General features: G+C 45.0%; 1 long non-coding RNA gene across 1 annotated transcript; it reads left to right on the forward strand.

The window, feature by feature from the left end:
- Window positions 1-14,364: 14,364 nt before the first annotated feature.
- Window positions 14,365-17,028, forward strand: LOC121273842. Its single transcript, XR_005942089.1, has 3 exons — window positions 14,365-14,818; window positions 15,680-15,786; window positions 16,968-17,028. It is a non-coding gene; the product is annotated as an uncharacterized LOC121273842 (long non-coding RNA).
- The last annotated feature ends 512 nt before the right edge of the window (window positions 17,029-17,540 follow it).

Raw genomic sequence — 17,540 nt, forward strand, 5'->3', positions numbered from 1 at the left:
TTCTCTGTCGAGCCTGCATTGCCAAGTTCAGATTGGAGAAGGGTTTTAAATATTTAGATTGTGACACGAGCTTTAACAACCCACATTCACTGATGGTTCACAGTGGGGAGAGGTCATTCACATGTTCTATGTGTGGGAAGGGATTCGCTGATTCAATCAACCTGTTGACACAGCAGAGAGTTCACACTGAAGGAAGATTTTTTAAATGTCTGTATTGTGGGAATGTTATAAAAGTTCTGTGATGCTGACGTGCCATCAACTTGTTCACATTGACAACAGACAGTTTTGGTGCTCTCACTGTGGGACTGGGTTCAGGTGATCATGTGAACTCAGTGTGCACCAGCACAATCACACTGGGAAGAGACTGCTCACCTGTTCCAGGTGTGGGAAGCGATTCATTCAGTCGTCCCACCTCAATACACATCAACTTGTTCACACGGATAAGGAACCTATTCAAAGTTCTGACTGTGAGCGGAGATTTGAAAACAAAATGGATCTGCTGAAACACAAATACATTCACTCTGGGGAGAGGCTGTTCACCTGCTCCATGTGCTGATACACCAGTGAGTTCATAAGTGACTGAATGAGTTGGATTCTGTTGTTATTGCTGCTGTTAATCACATCCAGGACAAGAGTCATGTTCATTCTGACAATTGTGGTTTGTTTCTGCTGATGTTAAAAGTGCTTGTAACTGGGCTGGAGTTTAATATTCTGGATAACTTTCAAACAAATCAGCTTTGTTTTGAACACATTGTTGTAAATTTCTGTCTTTCCCAACTGGGTGTTTAACATCACCTGGCTGGAGCTCAGGAAGGACAATCTGGGTCGTGGATCATACAGCAGGAACAGAACTTCAACCTGGACACAGTCCTTCAGGGTCACACTGAGAGGGACAAACAGCACTTTGGTCTTTCTCATCTCTCTTCAATGACAGCAAAGTCCCCGTGTGGCTTAATCCTGAGGTGTGTAAGAAATGTGTCCCAGCCGCTCTCTTCCATGGTTCAGAGCTCCTAGACACGGAACAGGAGGCTCCTTTCCAACTGTGTTTAGAGTTAGGAAGAACAACGGTGAATGCTGGAAATGTGCTGTCAAATCAGAGATTGATGTAAAACTGTGATCTGTTACAGACTGAAAGGGAAAAGCAGGTTTAAGTTTCCAGTCTGAAAATGATTGTGGTAATTATACTGTATCCACCATTGAAAGACGGGTGTTAACTCATTTAAGATAAATTTGTTTTTAACTACCTTGATTAAACTCAGTATTAAAATGGCAGATGGACAATTACAGAGATTCCTGTTAACAGATGGGACAATTATACAACAGACATTTGATCTCCAGCATATTTCCTGGAATTCTCTGTTATATTGATGTGTGTGTTTGTTAGACACCAGGATAACTAAAAATATCCAACCCGGAACATCCACATGGGTGCGATTCTCACAGTTACTTTGGGATCACTCCCGCTGTGGAACTCCAGCACCTAACCTGCTGAAGGTTGGAGGCTCGGGGAGTGGGCCCTCCAGGAGTGGATTGGGAGAAAGCTGTGTTTCAGTATCCTGACTAATATATGGTGAAGAACCAGAGGAATCCTTACTGAGGAACTGTCTGGGGTTTTACCTCTCAGTGTAGGTCTAGGGGTGAATGATTCCCGACTCCCTGAACTGACTGACATTGAACTCAGTTTGGAACAAGCTGGTTCATTTTCCAGGAGAATTGGGACAAGTATCACCCACAACTGAGGGAGAGAAAAGCAGCCGTTAGAGAAGAGATCTTTGGGAAAGAAGATGGTGAATAATTGTGGGAATAACAGAAAAAGATTTTCCAGCTCCATCAGGAGTGGGAAGATGGTTAAAAGGAGTTCTGAGCCACTGAAAGTCTATCCATGGCCCAGTCAGAACTGGACACATTTTTTGCGCCTTGTTGTTGAATTCGGCAAGATCTGCAACAGTGCAGGGTTCCTCCAGCGATAGACATTGCAGGAGATGTTGCATAGTCTGTGGCTCAGTTCCACATTCACTAGTTGGGGCCAAGGTAGAAGCGTTCACGTCGTGGCCCTGTTTCAACCAATTCTACCACCACCATGCACAGCAAGGAAGACAGTTGAGGACAGATTGAATCAGATTGCCAGGCTATGACTATCACATCAGTCTGCACTCCTGTGGATGATGCTCAGATTCCAGCTGTGGGATGTGCTGTCGACAGTAACATCATCAATATTAAAATAGAAAGGGATTGTCACCCTGGAGAGAATAGGAAATCTCAAACTAGATGGTGCTCCAGGTCTAGATGATATCCACCCAAGGGGGTTTAAAGAGATGTGACGGGTGTCCTGTGAGCCTCTTGTCCATATCTTCAGCAGCTCAACAGAGTCAGCGATTGTTCCCTAAGATCGGAAAGTAGCTCATGGTGTTCCCACTTTCCAAATCCGGGAAAAATCAGAGCCAGTGAATGACAGGCCCATCAGTGTGGCCACAATCACAGGGAAGATGCTTGAAGGAATCCTAATGGATTCTGTTTCTGATCACTGGGGGAGAGAAGGATCCATTAGAGATCCTCAATATGGATTCCGGAAAAGAATGTCACACCTTAGAAAACCTGTTTGTGTTTTGTGAAGAGGTTGCTGTGCTGGTGGATGAGGGGAATCAGGTTGACATTGTCTATCTCAGGGTGTGATCCAAGAACAACACCTTGTATTTACACAGAGGGTTGTGGGGCTGGAGGAGGTTACAGAGATACTGAGGATCTGGTTGACATTGTCTATCTCACCGGTGTCAAATTCATTTTCCATGGTGGCTCTGATCCAATATCCTGACACTGGGCGAGGGCCACATTCAGCAGAACTTATAAAAATGGAACTAGATACAGGTAAACACTATCAGTATTTACTGACACCTCGATTTTATTTACTGCTCCTGCTGCACCCGATACCCGGCACCTCATAGCTTGAACCATCATAACAACACTTGGAGGAAATGGCTGGGCTGAGGTCTTTCTCGGGTAAAAACACGAGGACTACTTGTCAGCACAGAATCATAGAAATTTACAGCACAGAGGAGGCCATTCAGCCCATCATGTCTGTACTGGCTGAAAAAGAGCTATCCAGTCTAATCCCACTTTCCAGCTCTTGGTTCGTACCCAGTAGGTTACAGCACATCCAGTGCATACCCCAGTACTTTTAAAATGTGAGTATTTTTGCCTCTACCACCCTTTCAGATAGTGAGTTCAAGTTCCCCATCACCTCCCAAGTGAAAACATTACTTAACTCCCCTCTAATCCTCCCACCAATTACTTTAAATCTCTGCCCGCTGGATACTGACCTCTCTGTTAATGAAATAGGTCCTTCCTATCCACTCTACCTGGTACGCTCATCGTTTTATGCACATCAATTAAATCTCCCCTCAGCATCCTCTATTCCAAAGAAAACAATCTTTCCTCAAGGTTAAAATTCTCCAGTCCTGGCAACATCCAGCTAAATCTCTTCTATGCCCTCTCCAGTGTGATCACATCCTTCCTGTAATGTGCTGACTACAACTGCACTCAGTGTTCTAGCTGTGCTCTAACTAGTGTTTTTCAAAGCTCTAGATTAACCGTGCTCTCACCTTCCATTAACTTCAATGTGATGGAACCTGACAGCTGGAACCTGTCAGCATTTGAAAGATATTTACAAATGATTTGAGTGTTCATTACAGCTGGGATCTTTCTCTGTTCTGCCCATTCGAGGTTGGATAACAGACTTTCTCCTGTGAATGTTGAGCTGGATCTTTGGGCTGTGATATGTTTCCTTGTTCATCTTGTTGACTCCATTGAATCTTGTGGATTCAGGCACCAGATAATCAAGCTCATGACAACAGATTGTCTCACACTGACTTTATTAACAGCACCGCAATAATACAGACAGGTATAGTTCCCTGATCTGGAGAACAGGGATAATGTTGGGGCAGACTCCTCATTGTTCTAGTGTGTCTAAACTGTAAATGACATGATCATTTTCTGTGGGTCTTCTTCTGACTGAAGAGTTCAGTGTGGGATCAGCATGGACGTCCACACAACTGGCCATTTGTATTCAAAACAGAAACAAAAATAACTGGAAAAACTAGGCAGGTCTGGCAGCATCGGTGAAGAGCACAGTTGACTTTTCGATCCTTATGACCCTTCAACAGAACTAAGTAAAAATAGAAAAGGAATGAAATATAAGCTGGTTTAAGATGGGGTGGGGAGGTGGTTGGGACATGAAGAGCTAGGCACAGGGTCAGTGATAGGTGGAGATAACCAAAAGATGTCACAGACAAAAGGACAAAGAGGTGTTGAAGGTGGTGATATTATCTAAAGGAATGTGCTAATTAAGGGTAGAAAGCAGGACAAGCAAGGTACAGATAGCCCTAGTGGGGGTGGGATGGGGTGAAGGAATTGAAAAAGGCTAAAAGGTAGAGATAAAAACAATGGATGGAAATACATTTAAAAATAATGGAAATAGGTGAGAAAAGAAAAATCTATGTAAATTATTGGAAAAAACAAAAAGGAGGGGGAAAAAACGGAAAGTGGGTGGGGATGGAGGAGCGAGTTCATGATCTAAAATTGTTGAACTCATTATTCAGTCCGGAAGGCTGTAAAGTGCCTAGTCAGAAGATGAGGTGCTGTTCCGCCAAGCTTCACTGGAACAATGCAGCAAGCCAAGGACGGACATGTGGGCATGAGAGCAGGGTGGAGTGTTAAAATGGCAAGCGACAGGGAGGTCTGGGTAATGCTTGCAGACAGACCAAAGGTGTTCTGCAAAGCGGTCACCCAGTCTGCGTTTGGTCTCTCCAATGTAGAGGAAACCACATTGCGAGCAACGAATGCTGTAGACTAAATTGAGGAAAGTGCAAGAGAAATGCTGCTTCACTTGAAATGAGTGTTTGGGCGCTTGGGTGGTGAGGAGAGGGGAAGTGAAGGGGCAGATGTTGCACCTTCTGCGGTTGCATGGGGAGGTGCCATGGAGGGGGTTGAGGAGTAGGGGGTGATGGAGGAGTGGACCAGGGTGTCACGGAGGGAACGATCCCTACGGAATGCCGCCGGGGGGGTGAAGGGAAGATGTGTTTGGTGGTGGCATCATGCTGGAGTTGGCGGAAATGGCAGAGGATGATCCTTTGAATGCAGAGGCTGGTGGAGTGATAAGTGAGGACAAGGGGGACCCTATCATGTTTCTGGGAGGGAGGAGAAGGTTGATCTCTGACCAATTCCAATTTCTTTCTTATTTACAGGCGCTCCATAATCAGTCAAAAATTTTCCTTGATGTGTACGCATTGGGAACAGTTTTAAAGGAGTAGTGGATCAGAGCAGTAAAGTGGTGGGTGATTTCAGCAAACAATTTGTCTCAGTAAATCAGTAGGTTTGACATTCCAGTGTCAGCAATTCAAATATCCTTTTAAGAAATACAAGCTGATCAAATTCTCTGTTCTCAACTGCATAGAGGCATAGAGTTTCACAGTGCAGGAAGATGCAATTGGGCCATTGTGACCACGCTGGTCATCAAGACCATATGTACACTAATCCCATTTTCCAGCACTTGGCCGCAGCCTTGTGTGTTATGGCATTTCAAGTGTTCATCTGACTTCTTAAATGTTGTGAGAGCTCCCACCTCAACCACCCTTTCACGCAGTGAATTCCAGATACCCCCCATCCTCTGGGGAAAAAAATCCTGAAATCCCCTCTAAGCCTCCTGCCCCTTACCTTAAATCTATGCCCCCTGGTTATTGACCCCTCCGCTATTGATGAGATGTGGGCTTCGCTGGGAAGCAGAATATTTATTGCCCATCCCGAGATGCCTTTGAAAAGTTGATGGTGAGCTGCCTTCTTAAACCGCAGCTGTCCATTACCCACCATTATTACTGAATAATAGACTAACAACCATCCAACACCCACATTCACCGGAACATGCAGCCTGGAACTGGGAGTGGAAGAATCAGGAAGAATGAAGAGAAACAATATAATCTAACGCTCACAGCAACCTCCAAACCACCTCCATTCCCGGGATAGTGAGACAGAGTTTAGGAACACTCACCAACACAACTCAAGTGAAACATCCACAGGGAAAGGGGGGGGCAGTGACTATGCCTGCTCTGATATAGCCCCAGACCTGTCACTGAAACCCCCCAACCCCGCCCAGTTCACAGCTCAACATACCAGCTGGCACCTTCACCCCGCCCTGACCAGGTTTGGGACAGCCCAAGGTGAATTGTCTGTGTAACCAGGAAAGTGGGGGGAGGGTGACCTCCCACCCTGTGCTGTGTCCTGAATGGTTCCATTCTCCCCTCCCCCAGGGCCCCACTGCATGCAGACGGCTGATGGATCTTGGGGATCCTCACTGACCAGCCCAGATACATTATCCGATACCCCACCCCCGATTCACTGTGCGAAGAAGTTGTTTTTCTTTTTGCTGTTACCCCTTCCTGTAAACATCTTGTTTTATACAAGTCTTGGTTAAGAATTGTTTAATCTGGCCAAGCTGTTCCAGTACAGCTACAACACTGGCATCTACCTGGCTAAGTGGAAAATTGATCAGATATGTCCTGTGCACAAAAAGAAGGACAAATACAACCTGGTCAATTACCGCCCCATCAGTCTACTCTGCATCATCACTAAAGTGATGGAAGGGGTCATCAACAGGGCTATCACGCAGCACTTCCTTACCAATAGCCTGCTCACTTACGCCCGGTTTGGATTCCGCCAGGCCGACTCAGCTCCTGACCTCATTTCAGCCTTGGTTCAAACATGGATAAAATAGCTGAACTCCCGAGATGACATGAGAGTGAGTGTTCTTGACATTAAGGCCGCATTTGACCAAGTGTGGCATCAAGGAGCCTCAGCATAACTGGAGTCAATGGGAATCAGAGTGAAACCCTCTGCAGGTTGGAGTCATCCTAGCCCACAGGAGTTCAGTCATCTCAGCTCCAGGACATCACTGCAGGAGTTCTTCAGGAGAGTATCCTCAGCCCAACCATCTTCAGCTGCTTTATCAATGCCCTTCCTTCCATCATAAGGTCAGAAGTGGGGATGTTCGCAGATGATTGCAGAATGTTCAGAACCATTCGCGACTCCTCAGATACTGAAGCAGTCCATAACCAAATGCAGCAAGACCTGGACAATATCCAGGCTTGGGCTGACAAGTGGCAAGTAACATTTGCACCACGCAAGTGTCAGGCAATGACCATCTCCAACAAGAGAGAATCCAACCATCGCCCCTTGATACGCAATGGCATTACCATCACTGAATCCCCCACTATCAAAATCCGGGGAGTTACCATTGACAAGAAACTGAACTGGACTAGCCACATAAATACTGTGGTTACAAGAGCATGTCAGAGACTAGGAATCTTGCAGTGGGTAATTCACCTCTTGACTCCCCAAATACTGTCCACCATCTACAAGGCACAAATCAGGAGTCTGATGGAATACTCCCCACTTGCCTGGATGAGTGCAGCTCCCACAGCACTCAAGAAGCTTGATACCATTCGGAGCAAAGAAGCCCACTTGATTGGCACCACATCCACAAACATTCACCGACGCACAGCAGCAGCAGTGTGTACCATCTACAAGATGCACTGCAGGAATTCACCAAGGCTCCTTCAACAGCATCTTCAAAACCCATGACCACTACCATCTAGAAGGACAAGGGCAGCAGACACATGGGAATACCACCACCTGGAAGTGCCCCTCCAAGTCACTCACCATCCTGACTTGGAAATATATTGTCGTTCCTTCACTGTCCCTGAGTCTAAGCCTCTCTGGCTCTATGACCTACTGTGTGAAAAAATGGAAGCTGTGGTTATGATCTGGAATTGTTGAAATGAGTGTTCAGTCTGGAAAGTTGTAAATTGTCTCATCAGAGATGGGCTGCTGTTCCTCGAGCTTCCATTGAGTTTCATTGGAACAGTGCAGGAGGCCGAGGTCAGTGTGGGAGTGGGTGGAAATTAAACTAGTAAATGGTTGGAAGCTCAGGATCATGATTGCAGCCCGAATGGCGATGATCCACAATGCAGTCACCCAACTGGGATTTAGTTTCCCCTGTGTAGAGGAGACCACATCGTGAGCAACAACTACACAACACAAAAAATCATAAAGTATGGGGCAGGAGTTTCAGAGTGGATTTGAAGAAATTTCTTTTCACCCAGAGAGTGGGGGGTATATGGAACTCATTGCCTGAGGGCGTAGTAGAGGCAGGAACCCTCACAACATTTAAGCATTGTTTAGATGAGCACTTGAGATGCCACAGCAACAAGGCTAGGGGCCGAGTGTTGGGAACCCAGCCAGAGCAGAGGGAGATAGAAAACTAGGAGAGGAACAAAGAATTGGTGGAGATTGTATGATGGGTTTGGATTTCATCACAGGGAGGAGAGAGAGTTTGTGACACTGTGATTTACAGCTTGGGGTCGGGGGGGCGGGGGGGTGGGGTGGTGGTGGTGAGGGGAGACGAAAGGAAGAAATATTCCACAGTAACTGGATTTGTCAATTATTAATTTCCATGCTGGACTGAAAGCAATTACTTTTGTTCACCTCTTTCACAGGGTATTGGAAGGGAAGGATTTTCAGATACAAACATCATGAAGTACTAAGATTTGTAGATGGGAAACTCAAACCAAACATCACGTCAAGGTCTGACACTGTCACTCGATTCATCAGGACCTGAACATCATTGGCCTTTGAATGTAGAAGGAGAAGTGTTTGACTGTTCTGTCTGTGGGAAAAGATTTCAAAGCGTGACTAGGAAAGCACTGAGACCCACACACCCGAGTGAGTGTTCCAGTGAACTCACTGCGGAAAGAACTTTAACTAGTTACACAGCCTGAAATAACATTGTACCATTCACAGTGGGGAGAAACTGTACACGTGTTCTGTGTGTGGATGAGAAAATGTGAGAACGGTGTGAAGCTATTCAGTTATCCATCCTAGCTGGAAATTCATTGACACACTCACATTGGGGCCAGTACCATGGTGAAACCGTGGAAATGTGGGGACTGTGGGAAAGGATTCAATTATCCATCCCTGCTGAGAAGCCATCAACGTATTCACACTGGAGAGAAGCCATTCACCTGCTCTGTGTGTGGGAAGGGATTTACTCAGTCATCCATTCTGCTGACAAATCAGTGTGGTCACACTGGGGAGAGGCCCTTCAGCTGCACTTACTGTGGTAAGAGGTTCAGGTCTTCATACCACCCGAGTGGACACCAGCGATTTCACACTGGGGAGAGGCCATTTGCCTGCTCCGTGTTTGGGAAGGGATTCGCTGTGTCCTCCAACCTGCTAAAACACCAGCAAATTCACACTGAGGAGAGGCCATTCAGCTGCAATTCCTGTGGAAAGAGGTTCAGGCATTCCTCTGACCTCACTGCACACCAGCGGGTTCACACTGGGGAGAAACCATTCACCTGCTGTGTGTGTGCAAAGGGATTCACTCAGTCAGCCAGCCATAAATCACACCAGTGAATTCACACTGGGGAGAAGCCATTCAGCTGCACTGCCTGTGGAAAGAGGTTCAGGTCTCCATCTAATCTTAAAGTACACAAGTGAGTTCACACTGGGGAGAGGCCATTCACCTGCACTGTGTGTGGGAAGGGATTCACTCAGTCAGCCAACCTGCTGTCACACCAGTGAATTCACAAGTGACTGCAAGGATTGGATTTCGCTGTTATTGCTGTTGGTAGTCACATCCAGGACTGATAGTCAAATAGTATTACCGTTGATTCTGCTGATATTAACAAATCTATAACTGGATGGAGTTTAATATTATGGATATGTCACTGATTATCTGAGCTGCAGTGTCCCTTTTTAAAAGCACCATTTGGGATCTTTCCTCTTAATTCAAGAACTCTCAACAGGAAATAGATTCCGATAAAATTATGAATTTTCACTTCAATCCTAAATTGACTTTTGGAGCAAAGTCAACAATTCAGTATCTGAGAGGTTCCACTGATTAACATCTCCAATTAGAAAGTGTTGATTAATCCTTGCTGACAATTCTAACTGACTTGTACATTACTCACAGAGACACTTCTGTTATGTAATTAATTTATCGAGGAAGATAACAAAACAGTAAAATATTTTACAGGCTCATCAGTCAATGTTGATATTGCTGAATCTTGGAAGGCACTGAGTTCAATCATTTCTGACACAGCAGCAGCAACATTTGGTAAAGGTGGAACCCACAACAAAGACTGGTTTGAGACCTACTCAGCAGAGATGAATCTGTCATTGAAACAAAAAGCAAAGCCTACTGATTACAACATAAACCCAACAGCTAGAACACTGTGTAACTTGAAAGTAGCTGAGACAGTTGTGTAAAAGACAGGGAGATACTGTGTAAATAAACACTGGAACAGTCCACATCAAGAAATCCAAACTGCCTGTCACAACGGAAATCTGCGTGCTGTGTATGATGGGATCAGGAGGGTGCTTGGTCCGACCATCACCAAATGGAGGGTGAAGTTCTCACTGACAGACGGAAACAGATGTCCCACTGGGTTGAAACTGCTGTGAGCTGTACTCCCCTGAGAAGGACATCTCCCAGTCTCCGTTTGACTCTCTCCTGCAGCTTCCTGTCATGGTTGGGTTGGATGAGGAACCCTCATCACTTGAGATAAAAAAAAAAGAAAAAAAAAGACGTCCTTCACTAGGGTCAGGCTTAAAAGACTCCATCTACTTGCAGACCGAGTGTATCCAGAAGCACAGTGCGGTTTCTGTGCTGGCAGATCTACAGTGGACATGATCTTCTCTGTACACCAGCTACAAGAGAAGTTTACAATTGAGATTGAATCTAAAATGCTGCCAGCTTCTGTGCTGAGAAAAGTGAAAGGTTATAATTACTGAGTGAAAGTAAACCTTTAAGTATGAATCACAATGAACTTGTACAATTGTAAAAGGCATCGAAAAGTTGGATTCCCTAAAGATAAGCTTCAGCCTTGAGGTTCTGTTGCAGAGCTCACAAGCTGTGGGAAGCTCCACCCTCTTTTACGCTTTTCAGTCTCAGAAGGTTGAAGCTCCTTTTGCCTGTGAAAGTGAACTTTTTCAGTTTTATTTTTCTTCAGTTTTATTACTGTCATTTGGAAAGGTGCCTGGGGGAAGAAGAAAAAATAACATTTGTGAAAAGCTGAGAAAAATACAAAGACAATTGGAAAATCAAAGATTGAAATAGGGTTTGGTTCAGCCTTGATCTGAAAATGAAGTTATATAAAGTTGACACAAGTGTGCACATTTGAGAATGTTTCTTCAGCCCCTTTGCTAACAAGCTGAGAAGTTAACCCTTTCCACTGACAGCACGGTGACAATTCAAACAAAAGGCTTTGCTTTTTAAAGATGTGACTTCATCCCATTTGTTATTGTTCAAGACAAAGTGCCTGGGAATGGGAGAAATGGGAGTGATCTACAATCTGATTGCAAATATCTGTACTTCTGTCTCTGATCTACAAATACCATATTATGTGAGTATTAAATGGGACAGTAAAGTTCCTCCAGTGCTCCTGAATGAGATAGAATGGTAATTCATGGAATGACATATTTAGAATAAAAGATAGAGAAAATCACACCACTGATTGGGAAATGGAATAATTCATCTGGGTATAGTTCAGTAGAATAGTTCAATCTGTTATACTTGTACATTCTAGTGAAAGTCAGGAAAGTGTAGTTGAGACCAGTAAACAGAGATTTCTCTTGGTGATGTTTGTGTCCTTGCCTCTGTATTTAAAAGAAACTGAATTTGATAGTCTGGCCACTATCCAAGGCATCATAACCATGCAGGGTTAGATCAGCAAAGATCTTCAGACAGACACCCCATTGATATTTTGATAAGATCATCTGAAAGGCCAAGAGTGACTTGCATAGGCTGGCACATGCAGCATGGTATTGGGAAACTGGTGTGAGTGTGCAGATGTGATATGTTACATGTGGTGTAATTAACAGAAGAGCAGGTCCCAGACAAGCTCAGCTACTTGACAACAGAACAACATGAAGTGATTATTGTGGAAAATTGAATGAGACATTTTAAATCATCAGGACATTAACATATACTCCATCGTGAAACTAACTATAAAACAATCAGCATTGAATTAAACACACTTGTATCTATCAGAGAGATTAAAGTTAAAGTGAAGAGGGAAATAGAATCTGGATTTAGAAAATATCCACAAGGTGGATGCAAGTGAACAGAGAGCTGGGGAATCTTTAAAGTCCATGCATGTACTTTTGTTTGAACCAGATGTATTTACGACATGCTAATAATTTAGAATTGTGTGAGATGATCGACAGGTGAGGAGGATGAATTGAAGTTGATAGTTATCACATTTTAGTGGAAATGTTTTGTAATTATTCTTGGTGGCAGCTCAAGTGTTTATGTTGCTGATTCTGATCATTTTAGTAGCTTTAGTATGTTATCTATGGTTTGTCATCAAGAAATTAGGAAAACAAGCTCATAGCTTAGAAATAGTGAGGTTAGTCTGAAATCAGCTGTGAGAAATCAAAAAGGATTTTCCCTTCTCAAGTGGGGAAATCTGTAAGAAACTGCTGTCTAATAACCTTATAAAATCTGCAGAAATGTATTGAATAATATAGGAATAGCTCTGTCCCTCTCGCTTAGGAATAAAGATTCCTGGCTTGACAAACATAGGACAACATATCCCAATGTTACCTCATAGGGATGGACTCGGTAGTTAGGGAACAGAATTTGTAGTGGTGACCGAAGACAATGGCTTTGATCTTCCCAGTTCTTAAAAGGAGCAAATTTCTGTTCATCCTGTACGGGATGTGGGATAAACAGTTTGATAATTTAATAACAGTGGAGGAATGGAGAGGGATGGTGTTGAGTGAGAGCTGGGCATTGTCAGTGTACATGTGAAAACTAACACTGTGCTTTTTGGATGATGTCACCTCGTGACTGCACTTGTGTTGAATAAGGTCACTTGATTGCCTGAACCCAGTCCCACGGTGACAACATCTGAATGGTCTCTTGTCAGTGTGAACACGTTGATGGGACATCAGAGTTTTACAGCACAGAAAAAGGCCTTTTGGCCCATCGTATCCACTCTGGTCATCAAGCCCCGATCTACTCCCATCCCATTTTCCAGCACTTGGCCCATAGCCCTGTAAGCTGGAGCATTTCAAGTGCTCATCTAAATAGTTCTTAAATGTTGTGAGGGTTCCTGCCTCTCTTTCAGGCAGAGATTTCCAGAGCTCCACCCTCTCGGTGAAAAAAAATTTCCTCAAATCCCCACTAAAAGCCCTGCCCCTTACCTTAAATCTATGCCCCATGGTTATTTACCTCTCCACTAAGGGGAAAATTTTCTTCCTATTCACCCTATCTATGCCCCTCATAATTTGGTACACCTCTTTCAGGTCCCCCCCTCTGTCTTCTCTGCTCTAAGGAAAACAACCCCAGCCTGTCTAGTCTTTCTTCGTACCATCACCTTTTTTACAACACCCCACCTGCATCCCCTCCTCTCTCGCCTGAAGATTCTATACTTCGGAATATTGAGCTGCCAGTCCTGCCCTTCCCTCAGCCATGTATCCGTGATAGCAATGATATGATATCCCCATGTGTTAATCAACATCTTCAATTCATCTGCCTTACTCGCAACACTTCTTGCATTAAAATAAATTCCATCCAGCCTTGCTATGTTCCCTTGTGCCTTAACTTGACGATGTACATTCTGCCTTCCAGACTGCCTTGTTTTTTCTTATATACCTGTCTGTACATCACCCCCTACTATACTTTGACACAGTATCCCACCTCGGTGCCAACTTAGTTTATACCCCAACCAACAGCACTAGCAAACCTCCCTGCAAGGTTCCCCACACCTTTTAAAGCACTTCTCACACCCTGGTCATTTAAAAGGTCTCTCACCAGTGTGAATATTGTCCCAGCAGGTGGGATGATGCACTGAACCTCTTACCACACTGTGAGCAACTGAACAGCCTCTCGCCAGTGTGAATTCACTGTTTCAGCAGGTCAGTCCAAAGAGACATTTCTCTTGGTTTGAGTTTGCTGTGTGTAAATCCTCCCCTTCTAACCCTCTGTAAAAGGAGTTTCCAAACACTCGGTGTAAACTGGGCTCCGGGAGTTTTTAATCTGGGTTTGGGTCCTACACCGGGTGTTTGTGAATCCTCCCAGTCCACCCTCCAGCTCCATTCCTCTCCTGCATTAGGCCCTTTCTCACCCGCTGGACTTTCAACCTGACCCCCTTCATCCTGATCCCGCACCCGCACTGCGCATGCTGTATTCCCAGTCAGCTTCGCCCTTCGTTCACTCCAATTGGTTGGAGGACCAGCCTCTGCTGCTCAGTCCTCCAGCTCCGCCCCTTCTTCCTATTGGTTTGGAGCTTCCGCCAATCATTTGGAGTTGGAATATGCGCAGACCGAGGAGACGGACGGGAAGAGAGCTCCAGCGAGCGGATTTAAAATGCGGGTTTTACAAAGAGCGAATGCGGATCCAGGGCCGAAAATAAAGCCGTGAATAGATATCGGGCCGGCGGTTGAGTTTGGAAGCTTCATAAACTCACGGTGTCGGCCCCAAACCCTCAATAAGAAGCCACTGCTTCCGGGTTTGCTCGGAGCTGCGGGAGGAAGAGTGAGTGGGTGTGTGAGGAGGAATGGAGCCAGCGGAGTGGGCAGGGAGGCTTTATAAACACACAGTGCAGGCCACAGACCCCAAATAACAAGGTACCGGTCTTGTATTTGCAGAGAACGGGCCGGAAAAGTCTGGATTGCAGATGGGAAATTCAAACCAATCATCACTTCAGAGTCTGCAAGAATCACTCGATTCATCCGGACCTGGATATTATCGGTCTCTTTGAGTGTAAGCATTGACTTCCAGGTCATTACTGCTCACTCTGTGAACTTTTTTTCCCTCATATCCCCCTTGTAGATCTTCACAAAATCTTTAAACTGCCTCTCATAACCCATTTACGATCAGTTAACAGAAATAGTTTTTCTTTATCTGCCTCATATAAACCTCAGGACCGTCACGTCCTTCATAATGTGCGGTGATCACTGGGGTTGTACAGATGCAGATGTTCTGTGTCTGTGACATCATCACACATCGACAATTACACTGTGACATCACCCAGCTCCCCGGGTATTTCCTCAACTGGGAGATTTTTCTCTGACTCCAGTGCTTCTGATATCTTTCTAGCTGCAGGCTCCAGGAGGAGAGTTTAAAATTGAGAACTGAAATTGTTTCAGAGGTGAATATTTTTCACCAATCAGCTACAACTTTTAGTTTAGGTTTTAGTTCTCTGCTCTGTATCTGTGAGAGGTTCCATGGGGGTGGTGTGACTCCTTTACTGAGGATCTGAATCCATGTCCATCTGTTGCTCTGTTTCACCTCTGCCCTCCCTGATCACCTCTCTGCCATTGTCTAACTTCCTCTGTCCCTAATACTGGTTGTATTTTAGCTCTGTTTAGGATTTTACTGCTACTTCTACTAACTGTGTCTCAATGAGGTTTCCTCTGCTGCCCATCCCCTGACCATGTGCTGCTGTCTTACCAGCTTTATCTTCCCACAGTACCTTCCAAAGTCAGGAATTGTTTTTCCTGCGTTATAGTCCATTTCTCTTCCACTTCTTAGCTTATATTGACCATGAGATTCAGCATGATTTTATTCCCTGTAATTCATTCTGTACACCCTGAGACATTAGCTCTGTTTCATTTTCCACAGATACCAGCAACTATTGCCAATCCCCAGTTGCCTGTGGAGAAGATGATGTTTGACCTTCTTGAACCGCTGCAGTCCATGTGGTGAAGGTGCTCCCACAATGCTGTTAGGTAAGGAGTTACAGGTTATTCACCCGGTGGTGATGAAGGATCAGTGATATATGTTCAAATCAACAACAACAATTTGTGTTTATATCGCACATTTAATGTTATACAGTTTTCTGCGATATTTCATGGAAATGTTGCAAAACAAGGTTTGACCCTGAGCCACATGAGGAGATGTTCGGGCAGGTGACCAATAATTTGGTCAAAGAGATCGATTTGAAGGAGCATCTTAGAGGATGAAAATGAAGTAGAGAGGGGGAGAGGTTCAGGGAGGGAATTCCAGAGCTTGGGCCTTGCAAACTGACAGAATGGCAATCAGGGATGGAGTGATTAAAATCAGGAATTCGGAATTCGAGGAGTGTGGATATCTCGGGGGGGTTGTGAGGCTGGAGGAGGTTACAGAGGTAGGAATGATCACAACCATGGAGGAAAACAAGGATGACAATATGAAAATTTAGGTGCTTCTTAAATGTGTGCCTTCAAATCATTTCTCTAGTTTGTGAACGGCTGTGGGCCAAGCACTGATCCTTGGCGTACCCCACAAGTAACAGCCTGTCATCCTGAGAATGAGCCGTTTATTCCGACTCTCTGTTTCCTGTCTGTTCACCAATTCTCATCCATAGCAGTATATTACCCCAATCTCATGTGCTCGAATTCTGTTTACTGACATCCTGTGCTTTGTTCACTAACCTCCTCCCTCTGTCTCTCCCACTCCTCTCTCTCTCTCTTTCTCTCTCTGTCACGTAGAATTCTCCAGCCCAGCGAGTTGTGGATGCTCCAACATTGAATATATTTCAGGCTGAGATGGAGAGATTTTTGGTCTGTCAGGGAGTCGAGGGATATGGGGAGTGGGTGGGAAAGTGGAGTTGAAGCACAAGATCAGCCACGATCGTATTGAATGGTGGAGCAGGATCGATGGGGTGTCAGGACTTCTCTTGTTCCTATTTCTTCAGTTCTTGGAGAGGCCAGAGCCTTGTGTAGGCCCAGACTGGGTGGCAGGTTCCCTTCCCTGAAGGACATTAGTGAACCAGTTGGGTTTTTATGACAATCCAGGATTTTTCATGGTCACTTTTTCCTAGTGCCGGCCCCACAAATTCCCAGATTCATTCAGCTCAATTTCACAAACTGCCTTTGTGTTTTTGTGGGTTCTCTCTCATTCCTTTTTCTGTTTTAAATCAATTTCACAGGGTGTTAGAAGGGGAGGATTTGCAATCGGGAAACTGAAACCAAACATCACATCAGGATCTGACACAGTCGCCCAATTTATTGTAACCTGAATATCATTGGATTGTGAACATGGAAGGAAAAAGCACCGTTCACAGTGGGGAGAAACCGTACACGTGTTCTGTGTGTGGACGAGGCTTCAGCCGATCATCTGGCCTGTCGAGACACAAGCGCAGTCACACTGGGGAGAGTCCGTGGAAATGTGGGGAGTGTGGGAAGGGATTCAGAACTCCATCTGAGCTGGAAACTCATCAACGCACTCACACTGGGGAGAGACCGTTCAACTGCTCCGAGTGTGGGAAGGGATTCACTCATTCATCCAAACTCCTGAAACACCAGCGAGTTCACACTGGGGAGAGACCTTTTAAGTGCCCAGACTGTGGAACGTGCTATAAAAGCTCCTGGGATCTGATGTCCCATCAGCGTGTTCACACTGACGAGAGACCATTCAGCTGCTCTCAGTGTGGAACTGGGTTCAGGTGGTCATCTCAACTCACTGCACACCAGCGCACTCACACTGGGGAGAAGCTGTTCAT

This window comes from Carcharodon carcharias (assembly GCF_017639515.1).
Source record: "Carcharodon carcharias isolate sCarCar2 chromosome 27 unlocalized genomic scaffold, sCarCar2.pri SUPER_27_unloc_2, whole genome shotgun sequence".
NCBI classification, from domain to species: domain Eukaryota; kingdom Metazoa; phylum Chordata; class Chondrichthyes; order Lamniformes; family Lamnidae; genus Carcharodon; species Carcharodon carcharias.